The 20,226-nt window shown below is 53.3% G+C and overlaps 1 protein-coding gene across 3 annotated transcripts in view; it reads right to left on the reverse strand.

Annotated features, from left to right (window-relative positions):
* LOC146863596 (sphingomyelin phosphodiesterase 5-like) overlaps positions 1-20,226 on the reverse strand; it is a 198,214-nt gene that overhangs the window by 165,062 nt on the left and 12,926 nt on the right. The window contains exon 1 of one of the 3 annotated variants that reach the window (XM_085627608.1): positions 4,243-4,377. The exons of the other annotated variants lie outside the window; for them this stretch is intronic. The gene's annotated coding sequence lies outside the window, so the exon portion shown is untranslated. Of the gene's footprint in view, positions 1-4,242; positions 4,378-20,226 lie in introns of those variants that run through there. 3 annotated transcript variants of the gene reach the window in all.

A 20,226-nucleotide genomic window follows, 5' to 3' on the forward strand; every position in this document is an offset into this window, starting at 1 on the left:
TGCTTTGAATGCACACAGGCTAACAGGATCTGTGCTGTGAATGCACCCGTAATAACAGGATCTGTGCTGCAAATGCACACGTGGTAACAGGATCTGTGCTGTGAATGAGTGCACAGGTCTAACAGGATCTGTGCTGTGAATGCACACATGCTAACAGGATCTGTGCTGTGAATGCACACGTAATAACAGGATCTGTGCAGCGAATTCACACGTACTAACCAGATCTGTGCTGTGAATGCACATGTAATACCCAGGATCTGTGCTGCAAATGCACACGTACTAACATGAAATGTGCTGTGAATGCACATGTGCGAACAGGATCTGTGCTGTGAATGCACACATGCTACAGGATCTGTGCTGCAAATGCACACTTGCTAACCGAATCTGTGCTGCGATTTAACACGTGCCAACAGGATCTGTGTTGGGAATGCACACGTGCTAACAGGATCTGTGCTGCGAATGCACACGTGCTAACATGATCTATGCTATAAATGCAAATGTGCTAACAGGATCTGTGCTGCAAATACACACGTGCTAAAAGGATCTGTGCTGTGAGTGCACACGTGCTAACGTGATCTGTGCTATAAATGCATACATTCTAACAGGATCAGTGTTGAGAATGCACACATAATAACAGGATCTGTGCTGTGAATGCACACGTAATAACAGGATCTGTGCTATAAATGCACACATGCTAATAGGATCTGTGCTATAAATGCACACATGCTAATAGGATCTGTGCTATAATTTGCACACATGCAAACAGGATCTGTGCTGTGAATGTACATGGGCTAACAGGATCTGTGCTGAGAATGCACATGTGCTACAGGATCTGTGCTGCGAATGCACATGTGCTTACAGGATCTGTGCTGTGAATGCACACGTATTAACAGGAAATGTGTTGCGAATGCACAGGTAATAACAGGATCTGTGCTGTGAATGTACACGTAATAACAGAATCTGTGCTGTGAATTCACACGTAATAACAGGATCTATGCTGTGAATGCACAGGTGCTTACACGATCTGTGCTGTGAATGTACATGAGCTAACAGGATATGTGCTGTGAATGCACACATGGTAACAGGATGTGTGCTGTGAATTCACATGTGGTAACAGAATATGTGCTGTGAATTCACATGTGGTAACAGAATATGTGCTGTGAATGCACACGTGCTAACAGGATCGGTGCTCTGAATGCACACGTGCTAACAGGATCTGTGCTGTGAATGCTCATGTGCTAACAGGATCTGTGCTGTGAATGCACACGTGCTAACAGGATCTGTGCTGTGAATGCTCATGTGCTAACAGGATCTGTGCTATGAATGCACACGTGCTATCAGGATCTGTGCTGTGAATGCACACGTGCTAACAGGATCTGTGCTGTGAATGCACACGTGCTAACAGGATCTGTGCTGTGAATGCACACGTGCTAACAGGATCTGTGCTGTGAATGCACACGTGCTAACAGGATCTGTGCTGTGAATGCACATGTGCTAACAGGATCTGTGCTATAAATGCACACATGCTAATAGGATCTGTGCTATAAATGCACACGTGCTAACAGGATCTGTGCTGTGAATGCTCATGTGCTAACAGGATCTGTGCTGTGAATGCACACGTGCTAACAGGATCTGTGCTGTGAATGCACACGTGCTAACAGGATCTGTGCTGTGAATGCACACGTGCTAACAGGATCTGTGCTATGAATGCACACGTGCTAACAGGATCTGTGCTGTGAATGCACACGTGCTAACAGGATCTGTGCTGTGAATGCACACGTGCTAATAGGATCTGTGCTATAAATGCACACATGCTATCAGGATCTGTGCTGTGAATGCAAACGTGCTAACAGGATCTGTGCTGTGAATGCACACGTGCTAACAGGATCTGTGCTATAAATGCACACGTGCTAATAGGATCTGTGCTATAAATGCACACATACTAACCAAGTCAGATCGAAGCAGAGACCCAGAGACGAGAGACAGTGCGGAAAGAGAAACTTACAAGGAGTTTAGACAGCGACAGCTCCTCCCGTCAGGCAGCTCCTGCCCACATTCTGCATGGTGAGACACATCCTTCTGAGCAACCCTCAGTCCTAAAGCTGTGCCTTATGCAGGGAGACCTGCCAGAAACAGCGGAACACCACAAAGGACACATAATAATGTCACCAGAAGGAAGAGTGTGTTATACAAGGATCGGACACTGAAACGACCCCATATTGACATCCTAATATTGACTATACTTCAGTGTTTACTAAGACAATACTTACCTGATCTGCAGGTCCTAGCAGTCCCTCTAAGCATCATCCCGCTGCTCAGAATCCCTTCAATGTGCACAAAAAATGTTTTCTGCTTTGAAAAACCTTTGACTCGACATGTTACTGTCCGAAAGTGGATTCACCTCAGGGAGTAATAACACCAACTTCTCATGGTGACCCCCATGGTGAGTGTAATTATGTGGCGCTGAGTGGTATTTGAAGTGTATGTGGCATTGAGCGCTGTGTAATTATGTGGTGTGTAACTATGTGGCACTGATTGGTTTTTGGAGTGTCTGTTGTATTGAGTGCATTGTAGTTATGTGGCATGTAATTATGTGGCTCTGAGTGGCATTCGGAGTGTATGTTGCCTTGCCTTGTATTTCTATGGTTCCTTAAACCCTTAGAGGCAATTCTTTTATTTTAACTAAAAGGATGGTCGTTAAATGGTGTCTACGGGGAAGCTGTGTGCTGAAAGGCAAAGAGAACACGGGCATGAAAGTGAAAGCGAGGATGAAAATGGAAAGAGTGTGGCAGGATGGTCGTTAAATGGTGGTTACGGGGAAGCTGAGTGCTGAAAGGCTAAGAGAACACGGGCCAAAGCTGGAAGAAAACACGAGATGCGAGAGGCATGTGTGTGTGGCAAACACTGGTGGGGCTCAGAGCATTCTGTTGCTGCCTTGATGCCTGTGTGTGTGAGCAGCGGGGCTGTGTGTGTGAAGTGCCTAAAGTTGCAAGAAAACATATGGTTATTTAAATCCTTAGACGCAGAATTAATGGAGCTAATGTTATCGACCTTAGAAGGATGAAAAGGGAATGAGCGCGGCATATGTTAACTTTGTAAGCGCAGAAAGCGCGCAGGGCAAACGTATTATTTTGATTGTTTGAGACTCAGATCTGGGCAAAGCTGCAAGAAAACACGGAGGGGGGAGGGCGGGCTGTGTGCTGAAAGTCAAAGAGAACACGGGAATGAAAGTGTAATCGATGGATGGCAATGCGTCCGTGAGACTAGCCCTGTGGTGGGGGAGGGACAGTTGTGAGAGGCGCCATGAGGAAACAATCTCTCGGCATGCTGTGGCGGGGGCGGGGAAGCGCATTCCAGGCGGGGAAGCGGACCCTTTGAAGTATGATGCCGAGGCTGTGGCTACAGGTGCACGCGCTAGTGGGCTGAAGCGCATCCCCAAACGGATTGCATGGCGGCACGATGCACGCGATTGTGTGCGTGCTCGCCATGCAATCCACTTTTGGGAGCACTTTGAAATGCCCCTCTTACTAGAGTCTCGCATTGCGATTGCGTAAACGCAATAGCTAGGCGAGACCTAAAAAAGGGCCCTTTCCTACTGCTTAGGTGTCCATCAGGCGGCACCCTTCACACAACTCTGAGCGGCGCTTCAGGCTTTGACACCAAAGGTAGACCGCGTGAGGATCTGAGATGGCTGTCTGTCCATGACAGGATTGTCAGGGTTTGGCAATATTTTTTTTAGAGGTTGGCATCCCTACAGCACCCCACTATTTCTGAAACCATTATGGAAGGCAGAAGTGTCGACGTAAGTTAATCAGGCAACCCCTTTGTGGCATAAAGGGAAGGGCAGCTCCAGAGTTAAAGGAGCAGGATTCGTTTTCTTTTCCCGGCAGTTTAACTACAGGCGCCATTTTCATCCAAAACACCGAGTTGCAGCAAATCCTTCAGTGAACGGCGCAATATTCGGTCTCATTGGCTTAAGTCGAAAAAATAAAAACAAAAGCCCGTGATGCTTCTCATAGGCATGTTTCCCTGTTAAAATTGTATTTTAATTTGAAACCATGTTAATGAAAAAGTCCTAAACACTACTAATAATCAACATTATTTGAAGCATAATCTAAAGCTCAGTTTACATTCATTCTTGAGGCCCACATATTACACGTCCTTCGTGCAAAATAAATATCTTTTGCGGGTGTGCACACAAGCCTTTTTTCTTTTTTTATAAACAAAGACTTGACAATGTACCTCGATCTCGAGTGTGTGTTTTACTGCCAGGGCAGAATGTTCCAATGCCTGGATGACGGATGCATACGGGTCAGAAAACTTTGTGTATTTGTCGACAAGCGCGATGGAGCACGTCTCAAGCAAACGGCCAGCTCTGCAATCAAGATATAACGACTTATTGCAAATCTCTCTGCTGTGATCACTACAAATTAAACTTTGCTTTTTCCATACCATCACATCACAATCATTTTTTCAATCACAATTTTATGCCCTCAGAATCTGCCCTACCACGCAGACAAGTTAAGGGAGAACACCTGATGGATCTCAACTGAAGTTGAAAAGAAAAATACATTCCCTCCTCTAAACAATTACGTCATGAAGACATTTTACACAGGCACCTATGGGGGAAACGTGGCTGAGGAGAGGCACTAACCACTGACACAGTGCTGCATGGGCGCATGCTCAGCAGGTCATTGGCAAGGTTTGAATGAATGCTTTTGACTTGCCTTATGTTGAGGCTGTTTGACATTCCCTATGAATTGAAAGTTGCGACCTATCTACTGTGGTCAGGCAAACAAAACAGCAGATCTGCCCAGCGCCTTCCAAGCTGGCATGTGGGGGCATCTAAGCAATAAATTGTGAACATGCAATATAAAAGTGAAGCTGAGGAACATCGCACCCAGCAGCACAGCAGGTGGGCGCTACCAGGCTCTCAACACTGCTCTCTCCATGGCCAGACTATCTCCTAAACCATCAACACCAGCTGATCTCACCTAAACACACACACACACACATCTATAGGGCAAAAGATGTGTCTACTGCCATAGAAGACATACAAGCCCTCCTGATCTCACCCATAAAACACCAAGAACATCTGACATGTCACTGAAGTCAACGCACTCAACCAACATATAACATATCCATGCGCATAAGGACCAGTCCATCCCCACAAGCTGCACCCACTCTGGTTGCATTGGAAACTGCTAAGTTATTTGAAAATTCCTCCCCTAGATTCAGGAAGAATTGAAATACCAAACCGATGGCATAGAGCATGCCATACCAAGGTCCATAACACGACACATGAAAACAAAAAATATCAACTTTAAGTACATAAGCACAGTTGAATACAAATGAGTGACTAATGATGTAAATAAAAATAAAAAAACTCAGTTCTTCCTCACGAAGAACGGGAATGAGCCTCTTGTTCCCAAATAGCCTTCTGTGCCCCAATGAAGACACCAAAGGATGACCACTTTTGTACTTTAAAACTGTCAGGCTTGGTAAGACACCCTTGCTAATGAAGAAGGGCATTTTAGACATGCAAATCTACTGCACAATACTGCCAATCAGTATTTGAGAGTTTATTGGCAGAAAGAAAACAGCCAAATAGATGTGTTTCCAGAGGCAGAGGCTGAGTCAAAATACTTTTGGACATTGTTAAAGGAGACGAAAATGAAAAAGGAGAAGTTGCAGTTCAACAGCAATAACAGAGGTCGGTTTAATAATGTCCAGAAAGGGTGTTACTGAAGCAACGACTGAACAATCTCTAAGACTGAGCAAAGGACAAGCACAACAGTGCACACCAATCTAATCAAAGAAATGGCCTAAACAATCCCCACTAACTAACATACATTTAACAAAGGATCTTCACTAACCAAGTACAATGACATGAGAGCACAATGACTGTTGAATGAGTGTGGAAAGGGCGCCTGGATAGAGAAGCGCCACGGTGCTATAGAGAGGGTAGAAATATGCTATAGAAGTGATGATAACTGGTAAAGGACATTCATGTGCAATGTTTTTGTCCATCAAATGATCTTGAATGAGATCTTAGAGAACAAAGACATAGGCTGGCTCTACCTTTCTGCGTGACAGAGTGGGAAGCTCTGATGATTCTTGACATTTAGGGACAGGATGTGAAAAAGATCATAAAAATTGGAGTCTAGTTTAAAAAAATATACATATTCTCAAATGGATGTCCAACCAACATCATACCCTTAAAATCGTGATTCTTCATTCATCTGTGGTAAGTGTAGTTACTATTGTGTTCATATCCATACACATCCATAGCATGTTTTATAATCATTTACTATTAAAAGATTGATCTATGTCCAGAATTCGTTTTTTAGGAATAGCATGCAAAATATTTTAACTTTGTTTTATCCTAAATATGAAAAGTTACGTTTTTAAATGGGCAAAGAGAAAGAAGCACTTTAAGCATTTTCAATTAAACTCTCACCATACCATGGCGGGCTGTGTGCTGAAAGGCAAAGAGAACACGGGAATGAAAGTGTAATCGATGGATGGCAATGCATCCGTGAGACTAGTCCTGTGGTGGGGAGGGACAGTTGTGAGAGGCGCCATGAGGAAACAATCTCTCGGCATGCTGTGGTGGGGGTGGGGGAGCGGACCCTTTGAAGTATGATGCCGAGGCTGTGGCTACACGTGCACACGCCAGTGGGCTGAAGCACTTCCCCAAACGGATTGCATGGCGGCACGATGCACGCGATTGTGTGCGTGCTCGCCATGCAATCCATTTTTAAAAGTCCGGGGAGCATGTTAAGTCCTCGCTCGAGCTTGATACGGTGAAAAGCTGTCGGGACGCGGGTCAGCAGCGAGGACTTAACATGGTCCCTGGACTTTTGACCTGCTTACTTCGGGATTAATCAGAACATATAATCTATGATTGACGGTGATCGGATCTGTCACCACGCCTACCTCATGATATAGTTGAATCTCAAAGAAATGGTTTTAACAAAGACAAGTATTTCACAACAAACGGACTCAAACGACTATATCAATGAAATAGTTACCTATTAAACAAGCCTTGAGGAAGCCCTGCCGGGCGAAACGCGCGTCGGCTGCTGTGTGAATTTGGAATAAAAATTGATTACTGAATTTTCGACGTGGATTTGGATGACTTTGTGGAGTTCCCTGTGTCATATAGCACACATATGATTGGACATGCCCACTGTCAATCATTTTGCATACATGCTGATTTGAGGAACTTTCACAGTGACTTTGCTTCGGCTGCTCACAGTCTCTTCGCTGCCTTCGGGCTGCAGGTTTCAGAGACTGATGAATCAGTCGTTCCAAGGGGTCAGGGAGCTGCGGTGTTTCTAAATGACTTTCTAATCGTGGGGAAGTACAGGATGGGGGACGGTGGCCATTTGAGGAAGGTGTGGAGTGTTTTGAGCTTGGAGTATGAAGGTTTTCACGCTCAGTTCAAAAAGTGGAAGTTTGCTGCTCGGTCTGTCACATGTTTGGGCCATGAAGTGTGAGAACGGGGCATTTTACCACAAAGGATGAGTGGAAGGCGTGAAGAATGCGCAGCCTCCTGCAAGGGTGATGTGAAGTCGGTCCTAGGGCGGCCAGAGTTCTTCTCAACGCTTGTGCAAGATTTGACACAGGTTTGAGGGGAGTGAAAATGCAGGAATGTTTTCACGCTTTACGGAACACTTATGGTTTTGACCTCATGCTTTGCCGAGAGCTCCTCCATGCATCGTCAGGATGTCCACGTGACTGCCGGACTGCACCTTGAAAGTGGAAGCTGTGCGGGGACAAGGAACAGACGAGGGGATGTCTTGAACAGGGCTCCTCCGCCCTCAAACGAGAGTCTGCAGGGTGAGTGGGAGATGTATTCAGCTGCCTCTGTGGGGCGCATGGACAGGATCTCCTAGGGTGAGTGGGAGATGTATTCAGGTGCCTCTGTGGGGCGCATGGACTGGGTCTCCGAGGGTGAGTGGGAGATGTATTCAGCTGCCTCTGTGGGGCGCATGGACAGGATCTCCTAGGGTGAGTGGGAGATGTATTCAGCTGCCTCTGTGGGGCGCATGGACAGGATCTCCTAGGGTGAGTGGGAGATGTATTCAGGTGCCTCTGTGGGGCGCATGGACTGGGTCTCCGAGGGTGAGTGGGAGATGTATTCAGCTGCCTCTGTGGGGCGCATGGACAGGGTCTCCTAGGGTGAGTGGGAGACGTATTCAGCTGCCTCTGTGGGGCGCATGGACTGGGTCTCCTAGGGCGAGTGGGAGATGTATTCAGCTGCCTCTGTGGGGCGCATGGACAGGATCTCCTAGGGCGAGTGGGAGAAGTAGTCAGCTGCCTCTGTGGGGCGCATGGACAGGATCTCCTAGGGTGAGTGGGAGATGTATTCAGGTGCCTCTGTGGGGCGCATGGACTGGGTCTCCGAGGGTGAGTGGGAGATGTATTCAGCTGCCTCTGTGGGGCGCATGGACAGGGTCTCCTAGGGTGAGTGGGAGACGTATTCAGCTGCCTCTGTGGGGCGCATGGACTGGGTCTCCTAGGGCGAGTGGGAGATGTATTCAGCTGCCTCTGTGGGGCGCATGGACAGGATCTCCTAGGGCGAGTGGGAGAAGTAGTCAGCTGCCTCTGTGGGGCGCATGGACAGGGTCTCCTAGGGTGAGTGGGAGACGTATTCAGCTGCCTCTGTGGGGCGCATGGACTGGGTCTCCTAGGGCGAGTGGGAGATGTATTCAGCTGCCTCTGTGGGGCGCATGGACAGGATCTCCTAGGGCGAGTGGGAGAAGTAGTCAGCTGCCTCTGTGGGGCGCATGGACAGGATCTCCGAGGGTGAGTGGGAGATGTATTCAGCTGCCTCTGTGGGGCGCATGGACAGGATCTCCTAGGGTGAGTGGGAGATGTATTCAGGTGCCTCTGTGGGGCGCATGGACTGGGTCTCCGAGGGTGAGTGGGAGATGTATTCAGCTGCCTCTGTGGGGCGCATGGACAGGGTCTCCTAGGGTGAGTGGGAGACGTATTCAGCTGCCTCTGTGGGGCGCATGGACAGGATCTCCTAGGGTGAGTGGGAGAAGTATTCAGCTGCCTCTGTGGGGCGCATGGACTGGGTCTCCTAGGGCGAGTGGGAGATGTATTCAGCTGCCTCTGTGGGGCGCATGGACAGGATCTCCTAGGGCGAGTGGGAGAAGTAGTCAGCTGCCTCTGTGGGGCGCATGGACTGGGTCTCCTAGGGCGAGTGGGAGATGTATTCAGCTGCCTCTGTGGGGCGCATGGACAGGATCTCCTAGGGCGAGTGGGAGAAGTAGTCAGATGCCTCTGTGGGGCGCATGGACAGGGTCTCCGAGGGTGAGTGGGAGATGTATTCAGGTGCCTCTGTGGGGCGCATGGACAGGATCTGCTAGGGTGAGTGGGAGATGTATTCAGCTGCCTCTGTGGGGCGCATGGACAGGATCTCCTAGGGTGAGTGGGAGATGTATTCAGGTGCCTCTGTGGGGCGCATGGACAGGATCTCCTAGGGTGAGTGGGAGATGTATTCAGCTGCCTCTGTGGGGCGCATGGACAGGATCTCCTAGGGTGAGTGGGAGATGTATTCAGCTGCCTCTGTGGGGCGCATGGACAAGATCTCCTAGGGTGAGTGGGAGATGTATTCAGCTGCCTCTGTGGGGCGCATGGACAGGATCTCCTAGGGTGAGTGGGAGATGTATTCAGCTGCCTCTGTGGGGCGCATGGACAGGATCTCCTAGGGGGAGTGGGAGATGTATTCAGGTGCCTCTGTGGGGCGCATGGACAGGATCTCCTAGGGTGAGTGGGAGATGTATTCAGCTGCCTCTGTGGGGCGCATGGACAGGATCTCCTAGGGTGAGTGGGAGAAGTATTCAGGTGCCTCTGTGGGGCGCATGGACACGATCTCCTAGGGTGAGTGGGAGATGTATTCAGGTGCCTCTGTGGGGCGCATGGACAGGATCTTCTAGGGTGAGTGGGAGATGTATTCAGCTGCCTCTGTGGGGCGCATGGACAGGATCTCCTAGGGGGAGTGGGAGAAGTATTCAGGTGCCTCTGTGGGGCGCATGGACAGGATCTCCTAGGGTGAGTGGGAGAAGTATTCAGGTGCCTCTGTGGGGTGCATGGACAGGATCTCCTAGGGTGAGTGGGAGATGTATTCAGGTGCCTCTGTGGGGCGCATGGACACGATCTCCTAGGGTGAGTGGGAGATGTATTCAGCTGCCTCTGTGGGGCGCATGGACAGGATCTCCTAGGGTGAGTGGGAGAAGTATTCAGCTGCCTCTGTGGGGCGCATGGACACGATCTCCTAGGGTGAGTGGGAGATGTATTCAGCTGCCTCTGTGGGGCGCATGGACAGGATCTCCTAGGGTGAGTGGGAGATGAATTCAGGTGCCTCTGTGGGGTGCATGGACAGGATCTCCTAGGGTGAGTGGGAGATGTATTCAGCTGCCTCTGTGGGGCGCATGGACAGGATCTCCTAGGGTGAGTGGGAGATGTATTCAGCTGCCTCTGTGGGGCGCATGGACAGGATCTCCTAGGGGGAGTGGGAGATGTATTCAGCTGCCTCTGTGGGGCGCATGGACAGGATCTCCGAGGGTGAGTGAGAGATGTATTCAGCTGCCTCTGTGGGGCGCATGGACAGGATCTCCTAGGGTGAGTGGGAGAAGTATTCAGCTGCCTCTGTGGGGCGCATGGACAGGATCTCCTAGGGTGAGTGGGAGAAGTATTCAGGTGCCTCTGTGGGGCGCATGGACAGGATCTTCTAGGGTGAGTGGGAGATGTATTCAGCTGCCTCTGTGGGGCGCATGGACAGGATCTCCTAGGGTGAGTGGGAGATGTATTCAGGTGCCTCTGTGGGGTGCATGGACAGGATCTCCTAGGGTGAGTGGGAGATGTATTCAGGTGCCTCTGTGGGGCGCATGGAAAGGATCTCCTAGGGTGAGTGGGAGATGTATTCAGCTGCCTCTGTGGGGCGCATGGACACGATCTCCTAGGGTGAGTGGGAGATGTATTCAGCTGCCTCTGTGGGGCGCATGGACAGGATCTCCTAGGGTGAGTGGGAGAAGTATTCAGGTGCCTCTGTGGGGCGCATGGACACGATCTCCTAGGGTGAGTGGGAGATGTATTCAGCTGCCTCTGTGGGGCGCATGGACAGGATCTCCTAGGGCGAGTGGGAGATGTATTCAGCTGCCTCTGTGGAGCGCATGGACAGGGTCTCCTAGGGCGAGTAGGAGAAGTATTCAGGTGGCTCTGTGGGGCGCATGGACTGGGTCTCCTAGGGCGAGTGGGAAATGTATTCAGGTGCCTCTGTGGGGCTCATGGACAGGATCTCCTAGGGTGAGTGGGAGATGTATTCAGCTGCCCCTGTGGGGCGCATGGACAGGATCTCCTAGGGTGTGTGGCAGATGTATTCAGCTGCCTCTGTGGGGCGCATGGACAGGATCTCCTAGGGTGAGTGGGAGATGTATTCAGCTGCCTCTGTGGGGCACATGGACAGGATCTCCTAGGGTGAGTGGGAGAAGTATTCAGGTGCCTCTGTGGGGCGCATGGACACGATCTCCTAGGGTGAGTGGGAGATGTATTCAGGTGCCTCTGTGGGGCGCATGGACAGGATCTCCTAGGGTGAGTGGGAGATGTATTCAGGTGCCTCTGTGGGGCGCATGGACTGGATCTCCTAGGGTGAGTGGGAGATGTATTCAGCTGCCTCTGTGGGGCGCATGGACTGGATCTCCTAGGGTGAGTGGGAGAAGAATTCAGCTGCCTCTGTGGGGCGCATGGACTGGATCTCCTAGGGTGAGTGGGAGATGTATTCAGCTGCCTCTGTGGGGCGCGTGGACAGGATCTCCTAGGGCGAGTGGGAGATGTATTCAGCTGCCTCTGTGGGGCGCATGGACAGGATCTCCTAGGGCGAGTGGGAGATGTATTCAGCTGCCTCTGTGGGGCGCATGGACAGGGTCTCCTAGGGCGAGTGGGAGAAGTATTCAGGTGCCTCTGTGGGGCGCATGGACTGGGTCTCCTAGGGTGAGTGGGAGATGTATTCAGCTGCCCCTGTGGGGCGCATGGACAGGATCTCCTAGGGTGTGTGGCAGATGTATTCAGCTGCCTCTGTGGGGCGCATGGACAGGATCTCCTAGGGTGAGTGGGAGATGTATTCAGCTGCCTCTGTGGGGCGCATGGACAGGATCTCCTAGGGTGAGTGGGAGAAGTATTCAGGTGCCTCTGTGGGGCGCATGGACACGATCTCCTAGGGTGAGTGGGAGATGTATTCAGGTGCCTCTGTGGGGTGCATGGACAGGATCTCCTAGGGTGAGTGGGAGATGTATTCAGCTGCCTCTGTGGGGCGCATGGACAGGATCTCCTAGGGCGAGTGGGAGATGTATTCAGCTGCCTCTGTGGAGCGCATGGACAGGGTCTCCTAGGGCGAGTAGGAGAAGTATTCAGGTGGCTCTGTGGGGCGCATGGACTGGGTCTCCTAGGGCGAGTGGGAGATGTATTCAGGTGCCTCTGTGGGGCTCATGGACAGGATCTCCTAGGGTGAGTGGGAGATGTATTCAGCTGCCCCTGTGGGGCGCATGGACAGGATCTCCTAGGGTGTGTGGCAGATGTATTCAGCTGCCTCTGTGGGGCGCATGGACAGGATCTCCTAGGGTGAGTGGGAGATGTATTCAGCTGCCTCTGTGGGGCACATGGACAGGATCTCCTAGGGTGAGTGGGAGAAGTATTCAGGTGCCTCTGTGGGGCGCATGGACACGATCTCCTAGGGTGAGTGGGAGATGTATTCAGGTGCCTCTGTGGGGCGCATGGACAGGATCTCCTAGGGTGAGTGGGAGATGTATTCAGGTGCCTCTGTGGGGCGCATGGACTGGATCTCCTAGGGTGAGTGGGAGATGTATTCAGGTGCCTCTGTGGGGCGCATGGACTGGATCTCCTAGGGTGAGTGGGAGATGTATTCAGCTGCCTCTGTGGGGCGCATGGACTGGATCTCCTAGGGTGAGTGGGAGAAGAATTCAGCTGCCTCTGTGGGGCGCATGGACTGGATCTCCTAGGGTGAGTGGGAGATGTATTCAGCTGCCTCTGTGGGGCGCGTGGACAGGATCTCCTAGGGTGAGTGGGAGAAGTATTCAGGTGCCTCTGTGGGGCGCATGGACAGGATCTCCTAGGGTGAGTGGGAGAAGTATTCAGGTGCCTCTGTGGGGCGCATGGACAGGATCTCCTAGGGTGAGTGGGAGATGTATTCAGCTGCCTCTGTGGGGCGCATGGACAGGATCTCCTAGGGTGAGTGGGAGATGTATTCAGCTGCCTCTGTGGGGCGCATGGACAGGGTCTCCTAGGGTGAGTGGGAGAAGTATTCAGGTGCCTCTGTGGGGCGCATGGACTGGGTCTCCTAGGGTGAGTGGGAGAAGTATTCAGCTGCCTCTGTGGGGCGCATGGACTGGGTCTCCTAGGGCTAGTGGGAGATGTATTCAGGTGCCTCTGTGGGGCGCATGGACAGGATCTCCTAGGGTGAGTGGGAGATGTATTCAGGTGCCTCAGTGGGGTGCATGGACAGGATCTCCTAGGGCGAGTGGGAGATGTATTCAGCTGCCTCTGTGGGGCGCATGGACTGGGTCTCCTAGGGCTAGTGGGAGATGTATTCAGGTGCCTCTGTGGGGCGCATGGACAGGATCTCCTAGGGTGAGTGGGAGATGTATTCAGGTGCCTCAGTGGGGTGCATGGACAGGATCTCCTAGGGCGAGTGGGAGATGTATTCAGCTGCCTCTGTGGGGCGCATGGACTGGGTCTCCTAGGGCTAGTGGGAGATGTATTCAGGTGCCTCTGTGGGGCGCATGGACAAGATCTCCTAGGGTGAGTGGGAGATGTATTCAGGTGCCTCAGTGGGGTGCATGGACAGGATCTCCTAGGGCGAGTGGGAGATGTATTCAGCTGCCTCTGTGGGGCGCATGGACTGGGTCTCCTAGGGTGAGTGGGAGATGTATTCAGGTGCCTCTGTGGGGCGCATGGACAGGTTCTCCTAGGGTGAGTGGGAGATGTATTCAGCTGCCCCTGTGGGGCGCATGGACAGGATCTCCTAGGGTGTGTGGCAGATGTATTCAGCTGCCTCTGTGGGGCGCATGGACAGGTTCTCCTAGGGTGAGTGGGAGATGTATTCAGCTGCCCCTGTGGGGCGCATGGACAGGATCTCCTAGGGTGTGTGGCAGATGTATTCAGCTGCCTATGTGGGGCGCATGGACAGGATCTCCTAGGGTGAGTGGGAGATGTATTCAGCTGCCTCTGTGGGGCGCATGGACAGGATCTCCTAGGGTGAGTGGGAGAAGTATTCAGCTGCCTCTGTAGGGCGCATGGACAGGATCTCCTAGGGTGAGTGGGAGATGTATTCAGGTGCCTCTGTGGGGCGCATGGACAGGGTCTCTTAGGGTGAATGGGAGATGTATTCAGGTGCCTCTGTGGGGCGCATGGACAGGATCTCCTAGGGTGAGTGGGAGATGTATTCATCTGCCTCTGTGGGGCGCATGGACAGGATCTCCTAGGGTGAGTGGGAGATGTATTCATCTGCCTCTGTGGGGCGCATGGACAGGATCTCCTAGGGTGAGTGGGAGATGTATTCAGGTGCCTCTCTGGGGCGCATGGACTGGGTCTCCTAGGGTGAGTGGGAGATGTTTTCAGCTGCCTCTGTGGGGCGCATGGACAGGATCTCCTAGGGTGAGTGGGAGATGTATTCAGGTGCCTCTTTGGGCCGCATGGACAGGATCTCCTAGGGTGAGTGGGAGATGTATTCAGGTGCCTCTGTGGGGCACATGGATGCCTCTGTGGGGCGCATGGACAGGATCTCCTAGGGTGAGTGGGAGAAGTATTCAGCTGCCACTGTGGGGCACATGGACAGGATCTCCTAGGGTGAGTGGGAGAAGTATGAAGGTGCCTCTGTGGGGCGCATGGATCTCTCCTAGGGTGAGTGGGAGATGTATTCAGGTGCCTCTGTGGGGCGCATGGACAGGATCTCCTAGGGTGAGTGGGAGATGTATTCAGGTGCCTCTGTGGGGCGCATGGACAGGATCTCCTAGGGTGAGTGGGAGAAGTATTCATCTGCCTCTGTGGGGCGCATGGACAGGATCTCCTAGGGTGAGTGGGAGAAGTATTCAGGTGCCTCTGTGGGGCGCATGGACAGGATCTCCTAGGGTGAGTGGGAGAAGTATTCAGGTGCCTCTGTGGGGCGCATGGACTGGGTCTCCTAGGGTGAGTGGGAGATGTATTCAGCTGCCTCTGTGGGGCGCATGGACAGGATCTCCTAGGGTGAGTGGGAGATGTATTCAGGTGCCTCTGTGGGGCGCATGGACAGGATCTCCTAGGGTGAGTGGGAGATGTATTCAGCTGCCTCTGTGGGGCGCATGGACAGGATCTCCTAGGGTGAGTGGGAGATGTATTTAGGTGCCTCTGTGGGGCGCATGAAAAGGATCTCCTAGGGTGAGTGGGAGAAGTATTCAGGTGCCTCTGTGGGGCGCATGGACAGGATCTCCTAGGGTGAGTGGGAGAAGTATTCAGGTGCCTCTGTGGGGCGCATGGACAGGATCTCCTAGGGTGAGTGGGAGATGAATTAAGGTGCCTCTGTGGGGAGCATGGACAGGATCTCCTAGGGCGAGTGGGAGATGTATTCAGCTGCCTCTGTGGGGCACATGGACAGGATCTCCTAGGGTGAGTGGGAGATGTATTCAGCTGCCTCTGTGGGGCGCATGGACAGGATCTCCTAGGGTGAATGGGAGATGTATTCAGCTGCCTCTGTGGGGCGCGTGGACAGGATCTCCTAGGGTGAGTGGGAGAAGTATTCAGGTGCCTCTGTGGGGCGCATGGAAAGGATCTCCTAGGGTGAGTGGGAGATGTATTCAGGTGCCTCTCTGGGGCGCATGGACTGGGTCTCCTAGGGTGAGTGGGAGAGGTTTTCAGCTGCCTCTGTGGGGCGCATGGACAGGATCTCCTAGGGTGAGTGGGAGATGTATTCAGGTGCCTCTCTGGGGCGCATGGACTGGGTCTCCTAGGGTGAGTGGGGGATGTATTCAGCTGCCTCTGTGGGGCGCAGGGACAGGATCTCCTAGGGTGAGTGGGAGATGTATTCAGCTGCCTCTGTGGGGCGCATGGACAGGATCTCCTAGGGTGAGTGGGATATGTATTCAGGTGCCACTGTGGGGCGCATGGACAGGATCTCCTAGGGTGAGTGGGAGATGTATTCAGGTGCCTCTGTGGGGCACATGGACAGGATCTCCTAGGGTGAGTGGGAGATGTATTCAGGTGCCTCTGTGGGGCGCATGGACAGGGTCTCCTAGGGTGAGTGGGAGATGTATTCAGGTGCCTCTGTGGGGAGCATGGACAGGGTCTCTTAGGGTGAATGGGAGATGTATTCAGGTGCCTCTGTGGGGCGCATGGACAGGATCTCCTAGGGTGAGTGGGAGATGTATTCATCTGCCTCTGTGGGGCGCATGGACAGGATCTCCTAGGGTGAGTGGGAGATGTATTCAGGTGCCTCTCTGGGGCGCATGGACTGGGTCTCCTAGGGTGAGTGGGAGATGTTTTCAGCTGCCTCTGTGGGGCGCATGGACAGGATCTCCTAGGGTGAGTGGGAGATGTATTCAGGTGCCTCTCTGGGGCGCATGGACTGGGTCTCCTAGGGTGAGTGGGGGATGTATTCAGCTGCCTCTGTGGGGCGCATGGACAGGATCTCCTAGGGTGAGTGGGAGATGTATTCAGGTGCCTCTGTGGGGCACATGGATGCCTCTGTGGGGCGCATAGACAGGATCTCCTAGGGTGAGTGGGAGAAGTATTCAGCTGCCACTGTGGGGCACATGGACAGGATCTCCTAGGGTGAGTGGGAGAAGTATTCAGGTGCCTCTGTGGGGTGCATGGATCTCTCCTAGGGTGAGTGGGAGATGTATTCAGGTGCCTCTGTGGGGCGCATGGACAGGATCTCCTAGGGTGAGTGGGAGATGTATTCAGGTGCCTCTGTGGGGCGCATGGACAGGACCTCCTAGGGTGAGTGGGAGATGTATTCAGGTGCCTCTGTGGGGCGCATGGACAGGATCTCCTAGGGTGAGTGGGAGATGTATTCAGCTGCCTCTGTGGGGCGCGTGGACAGGATCTCCTAGGGTGAGTGGGAGAAGTATTCAGGTGCCTCTGTGGGGCGCATGGAAAGGATCTCCTAGGGTGAGTGGGAGATGTATTCAGCTGCCTCTGTGGGGCGCATGGACAGGATCTCCTAGGGTGAGTGGGAGATGTATTCAGGTGCCTCTTTGGGGCGCATGGACAGGATCTCCTAGGGTGAGTGGGAGATGTATTCAGCTGCCTCTGTGGGGCGTGTGGACAGGATCTCCTAGGGTGAGTGGGAGATGTATTCAGCTGCCTCTGTGGGGCGTGTGGACAGGATCTCCTAGGGTGAGTGGGAGAAGTATTCAGCTGCCTCTGTGGGGAGCGTGGACTGGGTCTCCTAGGGTGAGTGGGAGATGTATTCAGCTGCCTCTGTGGGGTGCATGGACAGGATCTCCTAGGGTGAGTGGGAGATGTATTCAGGTGCCTCTGAGGCGCATGGACAGGATCTTCTAGGGTGAGTGGGAGATGTATTCAGCTGCCTCTGTGGGGCGCATGGACTGGGTCTCCTAGGGTTAGTGGGAGATGTATTCAGCTGCCTCTGTGGGGCGCATGGACAGGATCTCCTAGGGTGAGTGGGAGAAGTATTCAGGTGCCTCTGTGGGGCGCATGGACTGGGTCTCCTAGGGTGAGTGGGAGAGGTATTCAGCTGCCTCTGTGGGGTGCATGGACAGGATCTCCTAGGGTGAGTGGGAGATGTATTCAGGTGCCTCTGTGGGGCGCATGGACTGGATCTCCTAGGGTGAGTGGGAGATGTATTCAGGTGCCTCTGTGGGGCGCATGGACAGGATCTCCTAGGGTGAGTGGGAGATGTATTCAGCTGCCTCTGTGGGGCGCATGGACAGGATCTCCTAGGGTGAGTGGGAGATGTATTCAGGTGCCACTGTGGGGCGCATGGACAGGATCTCCTAGGGTGAGTGGGAGATGTATTCAGGTGCCTCTGTGGGGCGCATGGACAGGATCTCCTAGGGTGAGTGGGAGATGTAGTCAGCTGCCTCTGTGGGGCGCATGGACAGGATCTCCTAGGGCGAGTGGGAGATGTAGTCAGGTGCCTCTGTGGGGCGCATGGACAGGATCTCCTAGGGCGAGTGGGAGATGTATTCAGGTGCCTCTGTGGGGTGCATGGACAGGATCTCCTAGGGTGAGTGGGAGAAGTATTCAGCTGCCTCTGTGGGGTGCATGGACAGGATCTCCTAGGGTGAGTGGGAGATGTATTCAGGTGCCTCTGTGGGGCGCATGGACAGGATCTTCTAGGGTGAGTGGGAGATGTATTCAGCTGCCTCTGTGGGGCGCATGGACTGGGTCTCCTAGGGTTAGTGGGAGATGTATTCAGCTGCCTCTGTGGGGCGCATGGACAGGATCTCCTAGGGTGAGTGGGAGAAGTATTCAGGTGCCTCTGTGGGGCGCATGGACTGGGTCTCCTAGGGTGAGTGGGAGATGTATTCAGCTGCCTCTGTGGGGTGCATGGACAGGATCTCCTAGGGTGAGTGGGAGATGTATTCAGGTGCCTCTGTGGGGCGCATGGACAGGATCTCCTAGGGTGAGAGGGAGATGTATTCAGGTGCCTCTGTGGGGCGCATGGACAGGATCTCCTAGGGCGAGTGGGAGATGTATTCAGCTGCCTCTGTGGGGCGCATGGACTGGGTCTCCTAGGGCGAGTGGGAGATGTATTCAGCTGCCTCTGTGGGGCGCATGGACAGGATCTCCTAGGGCGAGTGGGAGATGTATTCAGGTGCCTCTGTGGGGCGCATGGACAGGATCTCCTAGGGCGAGTGGGAGATGTATTCAGCTGCCTCTGTGGGGCGCACGGACAGGATCTCCTAGGGCGAGTGGGAGAAGTATTCAGGTGCCTCTGTGGGGCGCACGGACAGGATCTCCTAGGGTGAGTGGGAGAAGTATTCAGGTGCCTCTGTGGGCGCATGGACAGGATCTCCTAGGGTGAGTGGGAGAAGTATTCATGTGCCTCTGTGTGGGCGCATGAACAGGATCTCCTAGGGTGAGTGGGAGATGTATTCAGCTGCCTCTGTGGGGCGCATGGACAGGATCTCCTAGGGTGAGTGGGAGATGTATTCAGGTGCCTCTGTGGGGCGCATGGACAGGATCTCCTAGGGTGAGTGGGAGAAGTATTCAGGTGCCTCTGTGGGGCGCATGGACAGGGTCTCCTAGGGTGAATGGGAGATGTATTCAGGTGCCTCTGTGGGGCGCATGGACAGGATCTCCTAGGGCGAGTGGGAGATGTAGTCAGCTGCCTCTGTGGGGCGCATGGACAGGATCTCCTAGGGCGAGTGGGAGAAGTAGTCAGCTGCCTCTGTGGGGCGCATGGACAGGATCTCCTAGGGTGAGTGGGAGATGTATTCAGCTGCCTCTGTGGGGCGCATGGACAGGATCTCCTAGGGCGAGTGGGAGATGTATTCAGGTGCCTCTGTGGGGCGCATGGACAGGATCTCCTAGGGCGAGTGGGAGAAGTAGTCAGCTGCCTCTGTGGGGCGCATGGACAGGATCTCCTAGGGTGAGTGGGAGATGTATTCAGGTGCCTCTGTGGGGTGCATGGACAGGATCTCCTAGGGTGAGTGAGAGATGTATTCAGGTGCCTCTGTGGGGCGCATGGAAAGGATCTCCTAGGGTGAGTGGGAGATGTATTCAGCTGCCTCTGTGGGGCGCATGGACTGGGTCTCCTAGGGTGAGTGGGAGATGTATTCAGCTGCCTCTGTGGGGTGCATGGACAGGATCTCCTAGGGTGAGTGGGAGATGTATTCAGGTGCCTCTGTGGGGCGCATGGACTGGGTCTCCTAGGGTGAGTGGGAGATGTATTCAGGTGCCTCTGTGGGGCGCGTGGACAGGATCTCCTAGGGTGAGTGGGAGAAGTATTCAGGTGCCTCTGTGGGGCGCATGGACTGGGTCTCCTAGGGTGAGTGGGAGATGTATTCAGCTGCCTCTGTGGGGCGCATGGACAGGATCTCCTAGGGTGAGTGGGAGATGTATTCAGCTGCCTCTGTGGGGCGCATGGACAGGATCTCCTAGGGTGAGTGGGAGATGTATTCAGGTGCCTCTGTGGGGCGCATGGACAGGGTGTCCTAGGGTGAGTGGGAGATGTATTCAGGTGCCTCTGTGGGG

Source organism: Triturus cristatus, chromosome 2_1 (assembly GCF_964204655.1).
Source record: "Triturus cristatus chromosome 2_1, aTriCri1.1, whole genome shotgun sequence".
Taxonomy (NCBI): Eukaryota; Metazoa; Chordata; class Amphibia; order Caudata; family Salamandridae; genus Triturus; species Triturus cristatus.